The following is a 25981-nucleotide window of genomic DNA, read 5'->3' on the forward strand; positions in this document are numbered from 1 at the left end:
TCTGCCGCAGCCAAAGCTGCTCTCAGGCTGGGCTATTGAGACCTTGACTGTAGGGTTGTAGATAACGCAAGGTATTATGTACGCATGGTAACCAGACTCCCATAGCGGCCCATATGTGCTGCGACGGAGGCTTGTGGCGGCACGGCAGTGCCATCTACATGTCGAGGGGCCGACTTCTCTGTGGAAAAAAAAAGAATCAACGTTCACCGTTAGAGACTTGTTGTGCTAAGTCGTGCACTGTCGCCAGCTCACATCACATCACATTTACTACATACACAGAGCACACAACAGTACAAATCATCATCATCATCATCATCATCAACAGCCTGGTTACGCCCACTGCAGGGCAAAGGCCTCTCCCATACTTCTCCAACAACCCCGGTCATGTACTAATTGTGGCCATGCCGTCCCTGCAAACTTCTTTATCTCATCCGCCCACCTAACTTTCTGCCGCCCCCTGCTACGCTTTCCTTCCCTTGGAATTCAGTCCGTAACCCTTAATGACCATCGGTTATCTTCCCTCCTCATTACATGTCCTGCCGATGCCCATTTCTTTTTCTTGAATTCAAGTAAGATGTCATTAACTCGCGTTTGTTCCCTCACCCAATCTGCTCTTTTCTTATCCCTTAACGTTACACCTATCATTCTTCTTTCCATAGCTCGTTGCGTCGTCCTCAATTTGAGTAGAACCCGTTTCGTAAGCCTCCGGGTTTCTGCCCCATAGGTGAGTACTGGTAAGACACAGCTATTGCACACTTTTCTCTTGAGGGATAATTACAACCTGCTGTTCATGATCTGAGAATGCCTGCCAAACGTATTCCAGCCCATTCTTATCCTTCTGATTATTTCCGTCTCATGATCCGGATCCGCCATCACTACCTGCCCTAAGTAGATGTATTCCATTACCACTTCCAGTGCCTCGCTACCTATTGTAAATTGCTGTTTTTTTCCGAGACTGTTTGTCACAGAGTTGCATGCCCGCGCCCCTCTCAAGATGGCCGCCATTGCCGCAGCAGCAGCAACGCCGCTTGCACGGCGATGGGGAAGAGAGCTTCCCATTGTCCCGAGCTCGCCAGACCGGTTTGGTCACGTGTGTCGCCTGAGCGCGGCGGAGGGACGAGGTGGCTCGGCGAGCGGCAGAGCAGCTTGCAGGACGAAGGAGCGGGGTTGTGCACCGGGAGACAGCTGAAGATGTGGTCGGCAGGCTGAAACCTCCAGGCCGAAGTCTTCGCCGTTCGACCGACAGACGGTGCAAGTTCGTCAGGATCTTCGGCAGCGACGTACCAGCAGCCCGACGCTCTTCAGATCGGGATCTCGGCAAGCACGCCCCAGATAAGCCTCGTGTTCCAGGCCGCTCTCAGAAGTTTCCGCCGGACTCTCTTTTCTAATCGTGTTTAATCTTTCATTTGTTTATCTATCGCGTGTTAATTTTTGTATGTTCTGTTAGTGTAGTGCTTGCCGTATTCATTGTCGCGTGTATTTTTCATTTGTGTCGCGGATTTTTTGTTATTTCGCGAGTGTAGGATTCCCCACGTGGTGGGCTTTGTGTCGCGCGAGCGGCGTCAGGGCGTGTGTTGTGTGACCCGCACGCCTTCCGCGAGCTAGGACCCACTGCTGGAAGTTTGCATGTTTTTTCCCATTATGTCTCGGACATGATTTTATCTTATTAAATTGAATGTGCGTGTCGTACGTCACCTCCCGTCTCATGCCTCTGGTTCACAGTCGATCAGGCGTGGACCTTATCGCCGGTCAGCAGTCGAACCCTCAATAAATGCACGCGGGGTGGGTTTGTTGTCGCCCCATCCCCTCCGGTTCGGAGAGTGCGAATTACCCCACCATCAATCCTTGACACTGTTAAACATTACTTTAGTTTTCTGCAGATTAATTTTTAGACCCACTCTTCTGCTTTGCCTCTCCAGGTCAGTGAGCATGCATTGCAATTGGTCTCCTGAGTTACTAAGCAAGGCAATATAATCAGCGAATCGCAAGTTCCTAAGGTATTCTCCATTAACCATTATCGCCAATTCTTTCCAATCCAGGGCTCTGAATACCTCCTATAAAGAGGCTGTGAATGGCATTGGAGAGATTGTATCTCCCTGCCTGACGCCTTTCTTTATTGGGATTTTGTTGCCTTCTTTATGGAGGACTACGGTGGCTGTGGAGCCGCTATAGATATCTTTCAGTGTTTCTACATACGGCTCGTCTACACCCTGATTTCGCAATGCCTCCATGACTGCTGAGGTTTCAACAGAATCAAACGCTTTCTCGTAATCAATGAAAGCTATATATAAGGGTTGGTTATATTCCGCACATTTCTCTATTACCTGATTGATAGTGTGATTATGATCTATGGTTGAGTAGCCTTTACGGAATCCTGCCTGGTCCTTTGCTTGACAGAAGTCTAAGGTGTTCCTGATTCTATTTGCGATTACCTTAGTAAATAGTTTGTGGACAACTACAGTAAACCAGTAAACTATCGCAGGAGACGAAAGATCTGATCAAGAAACACCAATGTACGAAAGCCTCTAACCCTACAGCTAGAAGAGAACTGGCAGAACTTTCGAAGGTAATCAACAAGCGTAAGACAGCTGACATAAGGAAGTATAATATGGATAGAATTGAACATGCTCTCAGGAACGGAGGAAGCCTAAAAACAGTGAAGAAGAAACCAGGAATTGGCAAGAATCAGATGTATGCGTTAAGAGACAAAGCCGGCAATCTCATTACTAATATTTATGAGATAGTTCAAGTGGCTGAGGAGTTCTATAGAGATTTATACAGTACCAGTGGCACACACGAAGATAATGGAAGAGAAAATAGTCTAGAGGATTTCGAAATCCCGCAGGTAATGCCGGAAGAAGTAAAGAAAGCCTTGGGAGATATGCAAAGGGGGAAGGCAGCTGGGCAGGATCAGGTAACAGCAGATTTGTTGAAGGATGGTGGGCAGATTGTTCTAGACAAACTGGCCACCCTGTATACGCAATGCCTCATGACCTCGAGCGTAACGGAACCTTGGAAGAACGCTAACATAATCCTAATCCATAAGAAAGGGGATGCCAAAGACTTGAAAAATTATAGACCGATCAGCTTACTGTCCGTACAAATCATGCGTGAGTCAAAATATTCGCCACGACATCACGTCTGAATCCAACACAAGGCATTCACTGACCCGTTTGTATTTATATGTTATGGTATGGTAAAACTTCATTGAGGTCCTGCACATCATGAGTCAGAACGAAGCGGGCCGCTCCCCCGTGGGAACCGGAAGGCCGAGCCTCTTGGCCGCATCGTCGTTCTGCTGGAAAGCCCATAATTGGTAAGCCAGAAGAGGGCTGCGGAGAACCTTCTCCCATCTGGCCGACCTGTTATCGATGATAGAGCGTGACCGGGCACACCGACAGAGTATGTGTTCTAACCTGCCTATTTCTCCTCAATGGCGACAAGTACCGTCGGTGTAAGTATCCGGATAGATTGTATGTATAAGAGCGACGGATTGGGTTACGTATTCGTTTGCAGTAGACGGAGTGTTAGTACTTGAGCTCTATTAAGCCGCGGATGAGGAACAAAGTAGGTTCTATGGTTGAGATTGTAGTGTTTAGTAATCTCGTTGTAGATGGAAGGTGTGTCCCTCTTCTCTAGGGAGTCGTCTTCCAATTGGTCGGGAGTAGCGCTATAGGCAAGTTCGCGCGCAGCTCCGTAAGCTCACTCGTTGAGGTTGGAAGGAGCACCCTCTATCTGACCCTGATGTGCGGGAAACCAATAAATGAAGTGATTAAATTAAATTATGAGGTTTTACGTGCCAAAACCACTTTCTGATTATGAGGCACGCCGTAGGGGAGGACTCCGTAAATTTTGACCACCTGGGGTTCTTTAACGTGCACCTAAATCTAAGTACACGGGTGTTTTCACATTTCGCTCCAATTTTTTCAATATACTTTCCACAGTTGAATTAAAATAATCTTTCGAAGGTCAGCACCGTAGCACAAGACTACGTAACTTTGTTTTGCCCAGTAATTGTGCCCGCCTTTCTATTAGACATTCCAGACCGCATTTTGGGTCGATGCTTCTAAAGCAGCGCATACATCAACGCACTGCAGCGACCACCTCGTTTCCTGAGTATTGCATGAAACGCCTATCGTGATATGTTTAACGCGCTGGACAGCAACGAAATTTAAATGTCTGTGGCGAACGGCGACCGAACTCGCAGCACGCGCTGACAGAGAAACACAGTATTATAGCGTAGACAGAGTAGCCGAAGGCCAAATGCTGCAGTTCATCGTCAATAAAGGGCCGACATATCGTGAGCGCCGAACGACAACGGAACCACAATGATGAGAAACCGAATGCCGTACTCGCACATGCACTTATTGAAGACTAGCAGACGGCGTTAGGAGCACTGCGCACCAAGTGAGTTGACGACGGTGACTCCGCTCGATATTAAGGCGTAAGATTTTTGTGGCTCATCAGTGTCCGGGCGCAATCCGTGGTGGACGCAGGAAAGCTGTGTTCACCGGCGAGGGGAGCAAGGAGAGGAGGTGCCATGCATAGCGCTGTGCGAGTGGGCACGTGGGGGAGGGCGGACATGCGCATGGGGGTGCGTGCACATCGGCGACAAACCTTGTGGCCATGTGGCTGTGATTGCATGCTATGCTCGTGGACACGGCGCCGTCTGTTCGCAAACAGTTCAGACAACAACAGGGGCAGTCATAGATAGGCTTTCGCCTATCGCAGTTTAGCTGAGCAAGGTGCCCATAAATTTTTCGCAGGAAATAGTGGCTTGGAGCAATCCGTACATATACGTTTCTACAAACCTCCAGCGTGGTGTGTGGATGACGTGCTCCTTGGATGTTGTTGCTTAGTTGCGTTTCATTGCTCCATGCGCTTAGCACCGTCACCGTGATGTTCTGTATGAAGTCCAAGGGCGATAACACCGTTGCCGGGGGACGTATGCTGCATGTGTGAGTGAAAGCGTGCGAGGGTGAGTCGACGATCGCGGCTCAATCTAGGGCGCTCAAGGGAGCAAAGCGGGGAGGAAGCGCGCAGTCTTCTCTGTCGTGTGCATGGAACCGGACGGAGAGGGAGCAGTGGGGGGGGGGGGGGGGGGCGACGCTGTACTTCGGAAGCAACGCCCGGTCGCGCGGTCCTTATTATTAACGCGATCTGATTTGGGGACAGAGTCCAGGTGGGCCGGCGGCTTGTAGCATTGCGTGTGCTGTGTTATCGCGGCTCCGTTTGCGTTGACGCGATAGACAGTACGAAGGTCATTTCGCTCGCTGCTGCTGCCGCATTTGCTCACGCCAGCGTTATGACGGCGTGTGCCCGCGATCGTCGAGTGTGATGTGGGCGTGTTTGCCTCTGTGCGCTGACACCATGCTTGTTTATTTAGTTAGTAAGCGAGTGTTTAGAAGTTTCTACGGTCGATAAAGCATTCTATCCTTACTTCGTATGGCAATCTGTTAAATTGCGAAAGAAATTATTGCTTAGCGTTTACGGTGAAACTGCGACTTTCTTTTTTGTTGCGGCGGTAACATAGAAAATCGTGTGATAGTCGCGAGGGGATCATTGAACATGTGAGGTTGACGACGAATCGGAGAACTTTAACGCTCTGTCTGAAAGTACGTCAAAGCGACTATCTCGCGCCTGCGGCGCTCGTGCTGAGTGACTCATGCCATATTATGCGATGCGCGTGCCTTACGGCGCTCTACTTTCAAAATAACATCACTGATTTTCCCGGGGGTACACTAGGGGGCGTTGTGGAGACAGGGCCTGCTCTTCTGGAGCAGTATCTTCGCTCGTCCCAGTTTTTTCGCATCCTGCTACCTACCGATTTTCGCACATGCTTCTACATATACTGACGTACCTTTATACACAGCGTTAAATTTATCCTATTCGTTGTCAACCTCATATATTCAGTGATGCCCTCGTGACTATCACACGATTAACTATGTTACCGTTCAGTTATATATATGCAACAAACTCTCCAGCAACTTCCGACGAGCACGAGGAAATCTTGTGAACGACGCACGGTCTCAACACACACACACATGACCCCACACCGCAATGCCGGCCCGCCTGGGGACAAACGCACATATAACAATCAATGAAACTTCTCCTCCGTAGTGCCTAGGCAAAGTCGTGTATTCAAGGAGCAACAGGCCCCAAGATTTTTTTCTCTGGCACCCGGTTGCCCTCGTGGCTGCGCAGAAACGACGGGCGATTCCTGAAATGACCGCCTCGTGTGTGTCTGCTGCGTATGCGTTTACCGCGGCCACCGCGGGGTCCCGAGAGGAGCCCGCTCGCTGTGCTCGCTGCGGCTTACTGTGGACAGCCGCGTGCTCTCAGTGGTCCCTGTGGCTGACGTGGCTCAAGGCGTGTGGCGAGGCCGCCTGAGCGCCAACGTCTGCCTGGAACAGCTCGTCTCTCTCCCGAGTTGCACACCTTCGAGGTGTGTCGCCACCATGGTCGAAGCAAAGTGTCCCAGAACTGAGGTGAAACAGCGCGAAAAAGACGAGGACACAAGGAAACAAATACCACAGACAAGCGCTGACTGCCAAAGTGTCTAGAGCGGCCAGTTACGCGGCAATGTTTTCATGTATTCTTTCACGCTTGAAAAAACACTTTGATGTAGCACGCATTGAGCAACAATATGGATCTGTATCGGGAGATTTTCATGGTGCACTACAATTTTCTAATCAGCCCTTTTAATTTGAATATAATGTTTGAGAAGTTAATAGGTAATAATTGGTTAAAACTAAATATCTAAGTTGGCGTAGTGCAAAAAATAATCTGAGTATCTCCAAGTGACGGAAACAACGTTACATTGTCCTGCTAAGCTACGTGGCTTTTGCATATATTAAAAGTTTGGCTCAAGTTGCATGGAACACCCTACATAAGCAAGTAAGCGCCGACCTGTAGCATTCAGTGCGGATCGGCCGGCCGCTTTTAGACGCCTCCTAACCTTTTCATTCAGCACACTGCAGGTGGAAATTACACATTTTCGTACAATAGAGCACAAGTCTTTCGTCTGCGGCTCCCGATCTGCTCTCTCTCTCTCTCTCTTTATATATATATATATATATATATATATATATATATATATATATATATTTGTCTGTTTTGCGGTTATGGAGCTATTTACGTACGAAAACAACTTCCTAGGCGACGAAATGGAAAATAAGTAGGTGCTCTCACAAATCTTGTCAACGTCTTGAGCGAAAAAAGCTTCCAGTACTGATAAGGATCTTCGAAAAGTATTGCTTGAGATGACTACTAAGTTCCTTGGTTCATTGTATGATATCAAGGCTGATGTGAAAAAGTAGATTCTACGAACAATGTCATAAAGGCCGAACTGACATCTCTCAGGCCATCTCTAAGCTTTACACGTGACAGCTTTGATGAAATAATGAAATAAATAAAATCCCTGAGCTGAAGACCTGAATGGTGCGAGAAGTTGCAGCCTCGAGTACCAGAAAGAGAACACGAAGATAAAGAAAGAAATAGCTCATACAAGAAAACAGCTGACAGGCTTGCACTTGAGACGGAACATTTAATTGAAAGGTATACCCCTGTTGAAAACGAAAACATATAAACAGCAGTAGAAACAGTTGCCAGCTGTTAACGCCTTGGGCTTTCATGTCAAGACTAGGACGTTTTACACACAGTACCGACAAAGATCAACAATGCTCAAAATGTCGTGGTAAACTTTCGCTCGCGGTCCGTGCGTGATAAGGTAAAAAAATCACCAAAGAGAACAGGCTTAACACAACACTGCTTGGTTTCAAAACCATCGCAACCATATGCACAAACGCTTCCAAATCTCTTGGGTATATTTGTCGCAACTTGCGTAACTGCCCATCTAACATCCGTAAATTAGCATTACTACCATTTGTACGCCCTCAGCTTGAGTTCGCGTCCCCTATACGGTCTCCCTACCATGAATACGTAATCCGCATGTTAGAAGTGATCCAAAACCGAGTTAGTTGATTTATCTCCCGAAATTACAGCTACCAGTCAATCAATACTCAAATAAAACTCGACCTTTCCCTTCAATCACTGAGTAACCGACGTGACATAGCACTCCTATCCTTGTTCCATAGATATGTTCACCAAATGGAGCCATCAAACTTGCCACTAGAACGCGCGTCTTGCTCATCACGACGACTTTATAATGATTAAAGTCTCACTCGCATTTATGGCAGCACTAACGCATTTAACTTCTCGGCTCTACCACAAGTGATTCGGTTATGGAATTCGCTTCCTAACAGCACTATCGCTTAAATGAGAACTGATAAATTCGGAAAACTACTGAACCTGTAGTCTTTATCATAACAAATATATTCATCTGTACATATGTCATGCCATATAATACGTGCCACATATGGGACATGTCTTTTTTTCTTGTTTAAATTTTGTTTGCTTTATGTTCTCGCGCTATGTACGTTATTTTGCGCGAGTGATACATCGCTTTTTATGTTACCACGAATTGTACTTTTTATTACTTTCGAACAAATCTTTATATTGATTTAGCGTTTTTATTTGTTACATTGTTTTGCAAGCACGTGATCATTATAAACATTTTTAGCTCGCATATATCTGTTTTGTCTTGTCATTTGTTCAATGACACCCCCCCCCTTTTCCATACTCCCCTTGGGGCCTGTAAGGTACTTTGAAATAAATAAATAAATAAATAAATGCACCCACGGTCGTGCTTCAAGGATACGGTTTTGCTAAGCGGGGCCCCACAGAGGGAAAAAAAAGAAAAGAAAAACTGGAGATCCGTCTGGCTGTCAGAACGAAAAGTCTTGGCAAGAAAATCGGAGAACTCGAAGGACATGCACATCCTATGTGAGGCTAGTGTGAGTCTAGTAGAGGCCATGTGAGGCTAGTGCAGGTATTTCTGGGACTTCAAGTAAGCCTTTCGGCATAACCATGGCGCTCCCAAGAACACTAACTGATCGACTGCGATTTGCGGTAGGAGCAAGACTATTTTTCACTGCAGTATTCGCAACATAAGAAAAAATTGGAACTTACTCCAAGCATATTGAATCAAAGCATGGGCACAGAGTCGAGGGGCGATGCTGGCAACCACGGAAACTCGGTAAAATATAAAGGGAGGGAATGTGGCCATTCCTGAGTATAGAACTATGTCGCATCCGCGCCAACCCCGGTTCACATGATGGTGGCATAGCTCTTCCTGTGAAGAGTGGCTACGCATTCACTCAATTATTATTGCTGAATTGCAGTTTCCCAGATATAGACGCCCTATTTCTTAGATTTCATTGTAATGGTATAATCGGCGTCATTTATCGGGCGCCAAATTCTAACGTTGCTTCATTTTTCGATAAAACTGGACAAACATTCTTTAATCTTTAGAGGAAGTGCAACAACCCGGTGGTAATCCTTGGAGACGTGACCACTGACACACAATAGCCATATTGATTATACGCCACTACTTAATTCATTCAACTTTCGCAACACGACCAACATAAGCTAACCTGACTTATGCGCCGGCAACAACAATTGACCTATGTTGACTAGCACTGAATCGAAAAGGAATGCTGGCGTTTACGATGCACCAATGTCATATCACCTTCCTGTTTTTGTTTTCATTAATGACGTAAAGAAAAAGAGTGCCACGTGTTTGGCAATGGTCAGCGAAGCAGATTACAACTTACTGCAGAATAACATTCTCGCTATTGACTTTCATAATGTATGTAATGACTTTCACAAAATACTTGAAAAGAATTGGTCAACCGTGTGCGTGAATGACCTTCCAATGACGTCAATATTGAATTTCAGAATGTCATAAAAATTGTTTCCTGTGCCGTCGACGATAGCCGTTGAAACGTAACTGTACCCTCATAGAAGACTCCTTTGTGTCCCTGGATGACGAATGAGATAATTGCATTGCTGAAGCAAAAATAATACTGCTTCGACAAATGGAGGGCTACATAAACATAATGATTACTATTTAGGCCAGTATAATATTTTAAGAAACCCGTATTTTTATGACAGCATGAAAGAGGGAATGTTATTCCACTCCTACTGAACAAGCTCAAGGTAATTGTAAATAAAGTTTTGAGATAATAAACGAATTTTAGCGAAATCTATCGTCACAACGCACTGTGGATAACTTTAATATTTCGCTGAAATCGGATCAGCATTAGCAGCGCAGATTTCTTCTAATAGAAACCAATACCTATCACTCTTTATTGAATACGTTAACTTGCTGTTTGCAACATTACAGGAAATTCTATGTATTAAATGTGAGCACCAGTAAGGCGAGGAGCTTAATGGGGTCACAGCATGGTTAGTGAAATGTGATACTGATATCCTGGGATCCGTCTTATGTCGCGCATTTTACCATTGGTTGCGTACGTCGAAGTATCCCTCTTGTTTAAAAGAAAGTCGAAGTCAAACCGGTATATAAAGACGGCAATCATTCTGATCCCTCAAGGTTCAGACCTATATCTGTTTTGAGTATTACCCACATTATATTGCAGACCAAAATTATAGACAGAGCGGAACGGCACGAACTACACGAGGAAGATACACAGAGAAGCGCTGTGAAAATTTTAAGCATATCTGCCCACGCTGTAACAGAACCATTTGCGTCGACCAGTATTAGGAAATCATCGACATACCAAAATGCTTTTTTTTCGTGCACCGTACAAGGACAGCTTCTTCACTTGTGAGGCAGCAGCTGTCTGTGCTGGTCCGTGCGTCATTGTTGTGTAGTTCGTGCCGTTTCGCGCTGTCAATAGTTTCAGTGTGGAATGGGCAACCAGCGCTGAAGCTTCGCGTGCCGACAGCAGCGCCGTAACACACAGCCTAGCGAGCGGTAGACACAGTTTCCAGTAGCACACGCAGTGATTTCGTGTCAGCAAATTCACCGATTGTCTTGAGTCACACTTTTCATGGCTCCTCAAACGGCAGGGAACCGACGTGCTAGGACGTAGCAGCGCATGCACTCTACGCAGCGCGCATGGCCATGGACAGAACTTGGCTGGCCGCATCGGGCTAGACAAACATTGATACAGGCGTACGTTTCTTATCGCTAAATATGTCGTGCCATCTTCGTAGCCTCCCTGTCGGACGGTTTCAGCATATTTTAGTAACGCATGAAAAATGTCGTAGCGCCTCCTGGCCAGCGCTGGTTCCCCATACCAACGTGTCCAACGTACCATCCATTTGAAAGTTACTGCAGAACCTGTACGCATCTTGCTTGAAAAAACGCCATGCAATATGGCCTGACCAACATGCATTCGGGTTACATCACTCCCCTTCAACAGCTGTGTTAACTTTAGCAGAAGAAATTACCACGGCATTAAGGAATAACCTGCTTGCAGCTGTAGAAAGCCTCAAGAAAGCTTTCGATAGAGTAAATCACGGGATTTCGCTACTGAAATCAAAACGCTACGGTTTCTGCGTCACAATTTTTTACTTATTTGCTAGTTACGTAAGCAAACACAAAGAATTGGTCATAATGCGGAATGCTTAATCTTCTTCACTAAACATAAAGTGGTACTGCAGGGATCCGTTCTCGGACCCTCGCTGTTTTCGCTGTACAGTCGACCGATTGTTTAATGGTACCGCGCGAGCGACGACTGGCCGGTTGGTCAGCGCCTTCTAACCGCGCGAAGGGACGAGATTAGCAAGAATAGCGCATGCGCACCAAATTCACTGGAAGCCGCTATTTCCGATGAGCCGGGGAGCTTGCACCTAGTTAATCGTGCCAGAGGCTGTGTCGTGCTGGTGGAAAGTACCTAGCAGACGAAACTTGCGCTTCCAGTGAACTTGGTGCGCATGGTCTGGTTTTGTCCATCTCATCGCTTCGCACGGTTAGAAGGCGTTGACCGGATGGCCAGTCGACGCTCGCGCAGTACTTGTAAAGAATTCGTCAACCATGTGAGTGAATGACCTTCCAAAGAGAATAAATTACGCGGATGTACGCTGACGATAAGGCGATTATGGTTACTGCTAACAATTTATGTGAACTGGAACATAAAACAAAGACAAAACTGAGAAAAAAAGATTTGTAAGGGTTTTCAGTGAACAAATTAGCAATTATTGCAAAGAAAACTAAATACACAATTTTTCGCTCCCGTTACAGACTTTGTGTTGAATCTTTTCGCCTAACAATAAACAACTGCCTCCTCGAGCAGACGACCGATTTCAAAGATAGGGGTGTAATTTCATTAATCATTAATACCGAAGATGGCCTGCGATTGGAAACAGCTGGCCACCTCTGTTGCTGCTATTTCTGACACATGTTTGTTTAAAACCGCCACGCAAAACTATGTATCTGAATAATCTGCCTGGTTACCTGTTGTGTTCTTGCGTTTGGCGTAAACTTGTGCTTTTTTGCTGTTTTTCATTGTTTTCTTTTTGCTGTATTATGACTAAAGCCCTTTTTTCCCAGTCATTTCTGTAACGTCTTGCTGGGGCCTTGAATGCATTGAAATAATTATATAAACAAACAAATAACTAACTAAATAAATAAGTACATAAATAAATAAATAAATAAGTAGACTTTTGACTGCCACCAAACTGGCACAACACAATGGACGAAATCACGGAGGCCCAACATCTAGCGCAACACGAAAGATTGACAAAAACACGAGCTGGCAGGAACACATTACAGGCAATAGGTGTAGAACTGAATAGATCAAGGAGCCCAATAGAGGCTGAAGTAGAATTAAAGACTGAAGTTAGGAACAAGATCACAACCAACCCTCTCGCCAGAAGCATGCATCCAGAATATAATATCAAAAGGACAAAGGCAAAAGCTAAATTACTCTTGCTGGAAATAGAGCAGCAGAACCAACTGTCAGCTATAGTTGATGCTGCCTGGGTGAAAGGTAAAGAAGCATATACGGCCATTGTATCAAATTATCAAGGGAAGGTGCAAGATGCTATCACTATTTTTACCAAGGACCCCATGGTGGCGGAACAAGCGGCGTTTTCTCTAGCCATCAGGAGTAATAAGTGGGCCGGCATTTACAGTGATTTAAAATCGGCTATAAAGTGTTTTGATAAAGGCTACGTAGCTGCAGTGTCAGCTAAACTTCTTGAAAACACTTGGATTATGAGAACTGAAATTCAATGGTTTCCTGCGCATATGGGGAAAGCGGACGAGATTCGGGTAAACCTCAATGAGGTTGCTCATGACTTGGCACGAGGACTTGCTAACCGTGACCGTCACCGCCGAAGCGTTCACCATCAAGCCAGGGAATCTAGAGATTATTTAATAACTTACAATGACATTACCAAACATTACTATTTAGGACGCAGGCTGTTCCCATTGCCACATTCAAAACTGAACAGGGCTCAGGCGTTCTCACTGTGCTTATTGCAAACACGTACATATCCCACGCCGTACCACATGAATAAAATATATCCAGAGAGGGAGATTAAGATGGAGCTGGAACGATTCTAATGGCATCATTGGGATCAGACATTTGCTGGCGACATGATGTCGCTGAAGGGGTTGGCCTGACAGTGCCAACGCGCGCGCGCTCGCGCGCACGCAGGCACACACACACACACACACACACACACACACACACACACACACACACACACACACACACACACACACACACACACACACACACACACACACACACACACACACACACACACACACACACACGCGCGCGCACGCACGCACGCACGCACAAACAGCAAGCTGAACAGGGCTGAACAGTCATATCAACACAGCATGTGTTAAATTAGCATCTGAGTGCAGTATGTTGCTAACTGCTAGAATATTTTTACAGTAATATTCTCCGAGTTGTTTATTTCAAGTTTTTTCGTTGTCACTTGTCATTTTGCATCGATTCAGGGGAATGGACGTTTCAAACATACCTTGAACCCATACGGAAGCAACAGAAGTGGACACTTAGAATAATAACCAATACTAGATGTGATCAACAGAGTGCGCTGTTGTTTCGTGAGATGAAAATTTTACTTTTTCACATCTTTCGACATCAAACTGCTTTTACCATCCATGGCGTCATTGAACACAACACACATTTAATACATCAGCGTTCTTCATCCCGCCTAAATAGAAGCGCCACATTGCACAATTTCAATCTTCCGCTGACTAACCTTGCTACCCGCCGTGGTTGCTCAGTGGCTATGGTGTTGGACTGCTGAGCACGAGGTAGCCGGATCGAATCCCGGACACGGCGGCCGCATTCTGATGGGGGTGAAATGCAAAAGCACCCGTGTACTTAAATTTAGGTGCACATTAAAGAACCTCAGGTGGTCAAAATTTCCGGAATCCTCTACTACGGCGTGCCTCGTAATCAGAAAGGGGTTTTAGCACGTAAAACCCCATAATTAATTTCTTTTCCTATGTGAGTGAAAGTCTGGAACAAGACACCACGCTACGTAAAAAAGATGATTTTCAAGTGCACTTAAATACCTGCTCCAGAAAAACGGCTAAACCTAAATACTCGCACACAGTTTTTTGTTCTAGGTTACTTTTCATCTCATGCTTTGAAATATTTTTTTTCTCCACCGTAAGTGTCATTGGTATGCGTAATCTAGTTTTATTATCATGTATTAGCATTCCATTACATTGAAGTCGCAGTTTATGTAGCACCATCTTCTAGGTTGTGTTAATTGTTTTACCATGCATTTTTTTTTCCTTTTCTGAGTCACCCTATATTGATCCACAGTTCATGTTTTGTTTTTCGCGTTCATCTTCTTTCTCAGTAGAAATAAATTAATAATTTATTGTCTTTGTAAAATTTATTGATTGTACATGCATATTGAGACCGTAAAGTTCTCTCTGGCATCTTGCTTTCTCGCAAGCCTAAAAAGGATGCGCTATAATTACTACGCATGCAACTTGAACGCTACTGAGCCAACAGGCAATCACAAATGATCAAGTTTGATCTCGAAGCAGTGATTCACCGTACTTCTCCACGATTTCCAATGTCAACATGACAATGCTCCGAGGAGGAGGAGGAGGAGGAACTTTATTATTACAGAAGTCATTGCGCGGTTTATTCCGGGGTGGTTCCCTCTGACAGGGCTCCACTGGCGATCGCGCCTTGCCGGGCCTGGTCGAGGTTCACCAGTTGGCTTCCCAGGTCCAGTTCGGAGAGTCTCGGCTCCCAAGACCACGTAGTGAGTGCGTGTGCTTTGACTCGTGGCGAAATTGCGTCGCCCGGACAGTCGGTGCATTCGTGTATAATGTGCGTGAGTGTCGCTGTGTGGTTGCTACACCAGGGACATGTCCGGGACGTATATCATCTGTCTGGGGAGATTGCGTGTAGACGAGACAAGTGTGGGTATGCGTTCCTTTGCAGGCGGCGCCAGTCAGTTGCCTGGAGTTTATTGAGAGCTTTCTGCGGAGTAGCGTATTGTCTTCTTCAGAGAAGTTGGTCCTGTTGTATTTGTTGACTTGTGGTTAACTCGTGGGTCGCTCGTCGGTCTGTCGGGGGCTGAAGAACTGTGTGGTCTGCCGCTCGGCTAGTGAGACCTCAAGCTTGCGCAGTCCGCCTCTGCGTTGCCCCGCAGGTCTTCGTGCCCAGGGCACCAGACAATACCGTGAGTCCATTCTAGTGAGCGGCCCAGGATTCGAATGACATGTATACGGAGTGTTCCGTTCATGTATAAGCAGCACACCGCTTCTGAGTCTGTAAGGACGCGGGCGGACCTTCGCTTGCTCTCGGCGTCGCGAAGTGTGAGAGCGATCGCTGCTGCTTCTGCTGCTGCGCTGCATGTGGCGCGGATGGAGGCAGAGGCTACCAGGTTCCCCTGATTAGTCCATTCCTCACGTAATGTTCCGCCCGGTGTCCATATTTCTTCGTTCAGCTGATGCGTAAAAGCTCGGAGGGTTTCATCGCTTAGGTTTCTCAAGATGGCGTTTGTGATCCCGTCTGGGCCCGGTGCCCTGTTTTTCTTGAAGCTCTGTGCTGCCGCGTATACCTCCGCATACGTGATGGGTGCATCAAGTGTCTCGTTCTGAGGTCCCGTATATTGAGGGTATGGTTTCGGATGCCCGGTCCGGATTCCTGTGTATGTTTGCTGCAGTTCCTGTATGAGTTCATCCTGGGTTCCCGGATATTCGTCAACGAATTCTTGAAGGGTTGTGTTTGTTTATGTTTTGATGCTTGAAGGCTCGATGATGCTGCGTAGTATGTTCAACCTCTTTTTGGTGCTTAGCGTGCCTTTAAGCGAATCACAGAACGTGCGCCAATTTGCCTGTTTAGTGACGTTTGAAATCCTAAGTCTAAGTTAGCGATTTAACTTCTGTTTGCCCATCTTTTGTGAGGCCTCTGCAAGTTTCCCATAAGTGTATTAGATGGTTGTCGATTGCGGGCGTGTCGGTATCGGTTTGGCACACTTTAGTGTTGGCGTCATATAGTTCTTTGACGCGTTGGGTCCCCTCAATGATCATGGTTATGCGGCCTTGATGTTCTGGGAAGGCCGGACTTGTATCTGGGTCGGACTGTTGCCTCTCCCGAAACTTAGGCCAATTTGTAATTTTGGCCTTCCCTAGGGGTCGGCGTAGTTTGCCCGAGGCGCTGGTGATTTCGATAATGTAGTGATCACTACCCAGTGAGTCGTCTAGAACCTTCCAGCTTGTTCCCACGGTATCGTTGGTGATGGTGAGATCAGGGGTCATGCCGCTGCTGGCGCCGTCTCCTATTCGAGTAGGCGTACCTGGTACAGTAATTAGAGTGTATTCGTGGTGCTCTATGAATTCTAGAAGCTTTGTGCCCTCGGTGTCTGCTTTTGAGTAGCCCCGCGTGTGGTGCTGTGCATTGAAATCCCCGGTTATAATTAGGCGATCGCGGTGTTCCAGCATTCCATGTAGGTGCCGGAACAATGACGCGAAGTCGGCCGTATCCAGCTTTTCTGGACACGAGGGTTTAGTTCGCGTGAATGCCACCACGTGGCGTACTCACCTTAAACTTTTCAAACTTCCCGCGGTGACGCGTGATGACGTCAACCAAACAAAAATAAAAAAAGTACAAGCTATCCCTGTGCATTGAACTTCGCCACAATGCTTGTCCCGCCGGCGTTATCAGTGTTCTTGATCAAGCGTATTCGCTCGTCGCCTGGAAATTGCTCGTCATCCAGCGTTTACTCGCGACGAGCAATTGTTGATTCTGGGCTTTTGATTCGGTTCTTTTTTTTTCTCTTTTCCTTTTCCTTTTCTTTTTTTTTCATTCTACGGAGTAAAGAAGATAGCCTAACCGTCAGAAGCACATCGGGGCAGCCTTTCTTCAATCGGCATACATTGTTAACGTCCGAACATCGCACCGTGCCTACTAGAGACGCCGTCGTGGATGGATTTTGATTTTCCCTTATCGAATTCGTTAAGGTGCACACAATTATTTCACTAGCGACTTTGCAATGCGCACTCATGGGCTATCGACGCAGCTGCAAATCTAGATGTGCTTAAGTATCAGGACATATACATGGATATGTCGGTTTTTCACCTTGACACAAAAGTCACGAAACAAGAGTTGAGCAAACTGTCCCTGTGTCGTCGCAGGGTGTGAGAGGGGGCTAGTTGGTATTCCATGCTAAAGTGACTAGCGCAAGAGTGGACACGGGACACTAAAGAGGCGACAAGGATAAGCGCAAACTTCCAACTGGGCGCTTGTCCTTGTAGCGTCTCTCTATTGTCCACTCTTGCGCTAGTCACTTCAGTCTGTGTCGTCATCCGTTAGCATGCTATGGCCGAAGCTGCTCGCAATATTACGTCACATTTACTGGCCACCAGGCCAGGTACACCCTTGGGTACGACATATACAGTACTTGCAGTTAGTTTCCAAAGTAGTCTCCTATGGCGGCTATCCACGTGTGTGAAGCAAGAACGCTATTTAAAATTATTGTGGAATAATATATGCGGGATTTGTATGTTCTCCACATTTTCTACCATGTTGCCGTTCCATCTTTATTATATAGCCGCAATGTAGACTAGCAGCTATCGAACGCCATAAAGGCTATCCACATATTCAACCCTTAATGACCATCGGTCATCTTCCCTCCTCATTACATGTCCTGCCCATGCCAATTTCTTTTTCTTGATTTCAACTAAGATGTCATTAACTCGCGTTTGTTCCCTCACCCAATCTGCTCTTTTCTTATCCCTTAACGTTACACCCATCATTCTTCTTTCAATAGCTCGTTGCCTCGTCCATAATTTAAGTAGAATCCTTTTCGTAAGCCTCCAAGTTTCTGCCCCGTAGGTGAGTACTGGTAAGACACAGCTATTATACACAGACTGGATTCCAAGGGAAGGGAAGTGTAGCAGGGGAAGGCAGAAAGTTAGGTGGGCGGATGAGATTAAGAAGTTTGCAGGGATGACATGGCCACAATTAGTAGGTGACCGGGGTTGTTGGAGAAGTATGGGAGAGGTCTTTGCCCTGCAGTGGGCGTAACCAGGCTGATGATGATGATGATGATGATGATGATGATGATGACATATTCAAGGACCTCACGTGCAACTCCTGACACTTAATTGTATTCAAATTCAAGAGTTGTGCGACTGCCCAGGACATCCTCAACGAATGTTACATAACGTATTATACGGTTTTACTTGCCAAAACCACGATTTCATTATGAGGCACGCCGTAGTGGAGGATTCGGGAATAATTTAGACCACTTGGGATTTTTAACGTGCGCCTAACCCTAAGTACGCGGGTTTTCGCATTTCACACCCATTGAAATACGGCTGCCGTGGATGGGATTCGATCCCGAGACCTCGTGATTAGCAGCCGAACCCAATAAAAGCTAAGCAACTATGGAGGGAAAGGAATGTTGGCAGTAGGAGGAAGGTGACGGCCGGCCCGTGAGACAATTTGTTCCCATCCTCATTGCTGGAGAATGGGTACCATCTGTCCAAGAATGACACCGTAGAATGCACTGTATTCAATGTGATGGAGTCCGCGTCCAATATTTCAGACCTGAATCATACTGTAATTACTGACGACCAGGCATCTCGCTAACACGTGCAGTCGTTTGACAGCTGCCGAGCGCTGGCGTCGGCCACAGGACCTACTTGACCTTTTTTTAACACTTGCCGACATTCTCGCCTTATTTCGCACTTTTGCGTTTCAGCTTAACTGCTTCAACAGCCGATTTATTTGTGCCAGAATTTGGCCACCCTGTCAACGTTATGGTTTCTTATGTTAAGTCATCTTTTATATTGACACGTATACTTATCTTTATCGGGCAACCACGTTTCGCAGCCTAAAAAACGTAATCGCACAGCGTGGGACGCGCCTGTATGTATCCGAAGTTTCTGGAACGTTATCGATGCTTCTATCCGCTGTCTGTTGTCGCAGAACGTTATGTTATCTGATTTCATCGTCTGACGCGAATGGTGCAGAACTTTGTGGAAGGCACGCGGGTCCGAACGATTAGTCTGGAACATTCGATGACTGCTCTAAAGAAGCCGACGCGCTTGACCCGCTGATCATATTTTCGACGATCGCCGACTGTGTTCGCCGCTATCGTTGTGCTTTAAGTGTAGCCTGTTTTGTGGGCACAGGTTCGCCCAATAAAAGTTAGTTTTGTCGTTCACAGTACTGCTACTGTGTTATTCAACGTCACGACCACGTGACAATATTTAGGCTAAGGCTGTCGTGAAATTTCCAGCGGTTTCACCTTTCCCAAAATGCCCGCATTTTCGTCGGCCTCTTAATATTTTGGAGGATTTTTAATAGACGTGGAAACCATTGCATGGCCCCCTGGCCAAGCTGCTCAAAAAGTCATTTTATATCCCTGAGGTCATGCGCAAGCTTCCGCCTTCGTGCCGTTCCTCAACCTCCTGATTTCCCTGTCACCTGTATTCCATTTTGACGACTCCATTCCCACGGAAGTTGGCGAAGATATGTCCATGGGATTAAAGCCATTTAAATCAATTCTACTGTGGATACGACAGCCGCTTATGCTCACTGTGGATGGAAATGTTGCGCTAATGAGCGCCATTCTGAGGAACCTAAATTGATAGTCACAAAATTATGCGGATCCCACGTATGTGCGAATCGATGTAAGCAAAGCTTTCTGTGTTTGTTGTCATTGTTAAACGTAATCTCCACAGAGTAGTCAGGCACCCTCTAATGAAATGCTGTCAATGTTTGCCTGATTACGCCCACCATTGTGATGCAAATAAACGTAACTCCAACTCATTTTCTCAGAAATAAACGCTGAATGAAACGCTGACGTCATCCTGAACAAGATCAACAAGCGCCCTAGTGCTCGATCTTATGATGCCCCTATTCGTAAGCTTATATTCGTGATTTAGTTACTTGGGGGGGGGGGGGTGCGAGAGCGATGTGTTCTTATACCGTAGAAACATCCCTCGGACCTCTCTGATGTGCTCGTTTTTATTCTCAAGTACCCAATGAAAACTGTAATCGCTGCAACTTCATGATGTCCTGGTGGCAGGCCACCATGGCATGTCGCGCAAGTATGACCGCGCTGATTCATTTGGGTTGGCATATACTATTTGGTGCGTCATACTTCGCCACATGCATTTTTCAAGCAGAGCTTGAAAAGGGCGGCCAACTCACTACGTCCCTTTCCTCTGTTTACTTCCGCAAAGTGTGTGTCTATCGCTGTGGTTACCAAATACGCCCAGCGGTATGCTACCACTCAAGCCTTTCTGTCGGCTGAGCAACTGAAGTCGCAGGCTTTCTTCAACACGGCGTCGACGTTCAATACGGCTATCCTCAATTACTTTTCGCGGACTTCGCTCACCGCCTTCCCTCCAGTGTCATCTCTTACACTACTCGCTCCTGCTAGACACAACACAAACACGCAACGACCTTAATGAAGTATCTATAACACGCTAGTTGACATGCTGTCGACGTATATTTCCGCTGAGCACCGGGATTGGAGCGTGGTCATGTCTATGGTGACATTATCGGTCTACAGCTTCGCTCAACAACACCGCTCGTTACTCATCACTTTTTTTTTTGCCGACAAGAGTATAGCGTATCTCCTCTGAATGTACTGCCGCTTTAAGTGGGACCTTGCACGCCCGCTTATTCTGTTGCGTTGACGGCGACCGTTGTCGTCTGGCTGCCGCCTAATTCTGAGCGTCGCAGTCACCAGAGTGCACAGAAAGCTGTCTTCCCAAACAAACCACCGGGATTCGAGCCCATCTCCCAAATGCAGCATCTTGCATTTGGGAGATGGGCACTCTAACCATTACGCTACCACCTGCCTCCACCAATTTCCGTTTATCTGCCTTCCCACTTCTCGTTTTTGCCGCAGACGCAGGAAGAACGGATGCAGAAACGAAAAAAAGAAGTAAAGATTGCTTGAGCCGCCAGTGACGCATGACTTTAACTTTGGCAGGTTACCTTCATTGGATCGCATGTAGGCTTGCGGCTTCGTGCAGATTGTGGGTCGCCTTAGCTTTAATGTAAATTTGCTTTCACCAACTCTTTTCAGCTAGAACTGAAACGCCAGACAAAAATGAGACCTATCGTTGAATATTTTTCTTGTTTTCAAGGTTTAAAGCAAAAATTCTCATTAACACAAATAGTGATTTGTTTAAGAAATGGCATAAGGATACTGTATTTCAAGGTCATGTTTTGTCAATACGGCCCGGCACCACGTATCGACGAAAGGGCATCACAGTGCCGATGCACGCGGCAGGTTACTGAATGAAGAAAACAGGAAACGACTGTTTTTCAGTTCTCGCAACACATTGTACACAGAACACAAGGCACCCACCATCATGACATTCTTTTTTTTTTTACAACAGCGACACACAATGCCGGACTGATATACTTCCTAAAAGGGTCTCATTTGATTTTTCATCGCAGAACTGCAAGCACAGTTGCGTCGCGCGTGCTTGCAGCCACGTACTGTAGCCAAATTCCTTTTCCTCTAACAATATGGCCGCCGGCGGCTTCAAGCGCTCCCGTAGGTGGCCGATTGGACTGTCACTCGAGAAGTTTAAATACATAACCTCTTTGCATAGAAATGACGGCATGATTGTTAACATCATTGCTCTCCAGACTGATCTTGATGAGCTAACTCATTGGTGCGGTAGGGCAGATGGTAATTAACGCAGACACAACTATACATCTCAAGTTTACTTCCGCTGCTAAGACGATTCCTAATGCCCACACAGTTAATAATACTATCATTGAAACTTCAGCTGCGGTAAAATACCTCGGTGTAAATTTTAGCTCTTATTTATCCTGGAGCACTCATATTGAACTGATTACTACCAAAGACTTAAAAAAACTTTGTCTTCTTAAACGCCGACTACGCCAAGCCAACCAGGATACAAAACTACACGCATACAACGCGCTAATCAAGCCTGTGATAGAATACGCACCCGTGATCTGAAACCCTCATTATATCTATCTTGTTAACATGTTGAAATCTATACAAAACAAGGCTGCTCGATTCATCCTTTTCCGTTACTCTCGGTATCAAAGTGTAACGGTACTGAAAATATCGCTCCGTCTCCCGCCTCTGGTCATGCGCAGAAAACTCAGCCGTTTATCTTTTTTCCATACTCTCTACCACAGCAACACACCATTCACAAGTTCACATCTTCTCCCGGTGCCGCACACACCGGCTCGTCTAGATCACATGAAGAAGACTAAACCCATTTTCGCTCGGACAGAACGACACAAATACTCACCTCTGGTCCTGGCTATTGAAGAGTGGGATTCGCTTCCTTCTGGCATTGCGGCTATCGCTGGAACATCATCATTTCAAACAGCTCTTTGGTACCCCCCCCCCCCATACTTAGAACATTCCACTGTACAATGATGTGCGTTTTTTTTTTTCGTTTTTTTGCAGTGTGTGCGTGTGGGCCGTAACGTTCCGTGGAATGTTAGATGGCATGTTTTGTAACTTCTGAAGGTGCGATTTTTGTTTTGTTTTGTGGGATTTGCTACATGTGCATTTTTTCAGCACCTCTTCCTAACCACTTCTTCCCCTGTCAACTTGTACCTGGCTTATTAACTTGTTTATTCCTGTCTTCAGCCATTTATATTCTGTGTTGTATATTGTTAAGTTTCTTTGATGAATCCCCCCCTACGTAACGCCCGCATTGGGCCTTTAGGGTATTGAAATCAAATAAATATTGTTGGCTTGGATATGTTTGGCACGAGGCCCAAGTCGGTGCCCTGTCTTCTAACGCGTTCTTTTATTTTTGTCTCTGTCTTGAAGGGACGCGCACCGTAACATGCTGCAATGGTGATTGCGTTGCGCGTATGTAAGGTGAGAAACGCGGTTCTAAAATGTCTGTTCACTAACTTGTGTAGTAAACCCATGTTTATAGTATTCGCGCAATAGTAAGAGTCACGAGTATGGCAACCGTAACCGCAAGCGCCACGTTATAGTCGTAACTTGTCGTGACAGCGTAGTTGAAATCCACTGACCCTGCCACTAAGAAATACGTGGCGAGGTATGGCTGATGAATAATTAATTGCGAAGATTGGTTTTCAGTAAACGTTTGTTACCAAGAACGGCGGGTGCTTATACTACCGCAAATGACGGATGCTTGGCGGTGACTCCAATCATTTACTCGCCACATCACAGATCTACACTAGAATTCAACTGGTTTCACCAACTCTTGCTTATATTCTCTCGCCCCTAAACTGCGACTTCGCCTACCACCCGGCCTCCAGCTTTTCCTCTTTGTCCCCCGCTTCTTTCCCAATCTGCTGAGACGTGCTTCCACTGATGCTTGGTCTTATTTTTTCTCAATAAATGAAGGCATTCATTCATGCTTTCATCTGTTACTGCAAAAAATAGCGTGTCTTTATCTACATAACCACCCTGCCTCTCACCTGGACTCTCCAATCGCGAAACAAAGTTGCGGTGTTGCAAATGACTGGGCGTCACATATACAATTTTCTAGGAATGGCCAGTAGCACGGAGGGCAATTTTCGGTGGGTGACGAGACAGTATATAGAACACTTTCTCTGCAATATCCACACTCAGTGCTCTGCTTCGTGAGCTACTATTAGCCGCTACTACGAAGTACGAAATGAAAGAAACCTAGCTGGGCTGGTCACGGACAGCTCTTTTTGGATTCGTGATGAGTCAATATAAAATATATATATTTCGTATATAATCCTAAATGACAGCGATATAAGCGAGGTGAGTTACGCTAGCTCGTTGGTTTTGACTAACGACACTCTTCATGCAGCACTTTCGTCTTATGCGTGTTTGCGAACGGGAATGAAAGACAGGAGGGTAACACGCCTTCCTGAAATTAAACATTCGGAATAACTCTTTGTTTGACGGTTAGACATATGTTGAGGGCCCCGATACGAACCACCTGCAAGTCTGTATCAGCTTGCAAAGAGGAACTCAGATTAAACGTTGTCAAGAGGATAGGCTTTTAATTACCATAAAGATATCTTTATTGAAATTCCTTACCATGAGGTGAAAGCCGACTAATAAGCATTCATATTTTCTGTGTTATTAAAACGTCCTGTTAATAAAAGGTTGCTGTGTTCTACAGCCTCCTAAATTAGGGCATAAAAATAAATTGATGCGGGAAGTGTGTAAACGCAGACGCAAGAAAAGGCCGTGTCCGTTTCCAAGTATTCACTCAATGAAGAAGGAGCGCCTCTATACTCTCACATTGTAGGGATGTCAAGAACAAAACACTTCCAAAGAGTGAGTCACGAATATAAGTCATTATAAGGTGAGCTTGCGCGGGAAAAGAAAACGCTCAAAGCGCAACGATGGCTGCGCGCAAAGTGCTTGCTCTGATTCCGATCTACGGATCAAGGCGTCAGTTCGTCAGACTGAAATGGTCGTACATTACAGCGCAATCTCGGGTCCTCAAATGTGACGGCGAATGTAGGCCCGTATTCGCTTCACGCGCGCAATCTGATAAGATAACGCTCTTTCGCTATTGAATCCGTGACAACATACTGGATGTTAGAAACACATGCAGGCGCATCTTGAGCTAACTGATAACTCTGGAACTGTGGTTAGACGCTAAAAAAAAGCCTCCCCCCTAAAAAAAGAATACAGTTGCTTTCAATATTAGCTGAAAAATAGTGCTTGTCGTTTAAAAAGGGCCTCCAACACTGCACAGCGGCACTGACATACAGGAAATTCAAGCGCGAACTATCAAACCAGCGTATCGTGGTTCAATGTATCCCAATAGTTCAGGGGCCAGTTCCACCACGGGTACTGTGTCGGAGCTCATATTTCATGTCAGCATTAATTGTCACAAAATCACAGTATTTTTTCTTTAGATCTTATCATTACACAGCTAAAATACATCCAGCGAAATCCTCATCTTAATATTTCAGTACTTTTCGTTCTAACGTACACATCCGTGCTGATTCATATGTTACAAAGTACTGAAAATGTACCCTATGCTTTCCTCCAGGCAGCAGTTTTTATTCCATATGATGCCAGGAAACCGAGCCTGATGCCACCAACACTCAGGAACCTAATCGGGAGCGCGCACAATGTTCTCGCACACCTTGTGGGATGCACCGTAACGCTGAGGTGCGTCTTGTATAATATATGAGAATCGGCTGTAAAGGCAGTCGTGCAAGGTTTGACACATGCGCTTAAGCTCATGAAGTTGATTTGTGTCAAGATAACCTGTCCAAGCTTTCACACTTACTTTATAAGAAGTCTACAACACCATCAATATGCCGGCTGCTTTTAACTGCACGAAACAAAACTATTGAAATGATACAAACAATGTTAACATCATTTTATCATTCGAGTGTTCAGATTGGTAATCTCTAGATGCGGAGTAAGTTGAGAAGTTGTTTGCGTAATTAACAAAGCTACGTTAATTAAATTTTCAGTAATGGTTCTTACGTGGCTAAAGAAAGTGAGCAGTTTGGAGCCCGTCCACGAGATTATGCAGCCAATCGAAAAACTTTCGACTAAACATGCTTCTGTAAGAGCCATGCGAACAAAAATTTTCCAAGTAAACATTCTTGGAAGGCGTAACTGACACAGAAAAGGAACATCTGTAAAGCGACAG

The sequence above is a fragment of the Dermacentor albipictus genome, unplaced genomic scaffold, assembly GCF_038994185.2.
Source record: "Dermacentor albipictus isolate Rhodes 1998 colony unplaced genomic scaffold, USDA_Dalb.pri_finalv2 scaffold_30, whole genome shotgun sequence".
NCBI lineage: Eukaryota > Metazoa > Arthropoda > Arachnida > Ixodida > Ixodidae > Dermacentor > Dermacentor albipictus.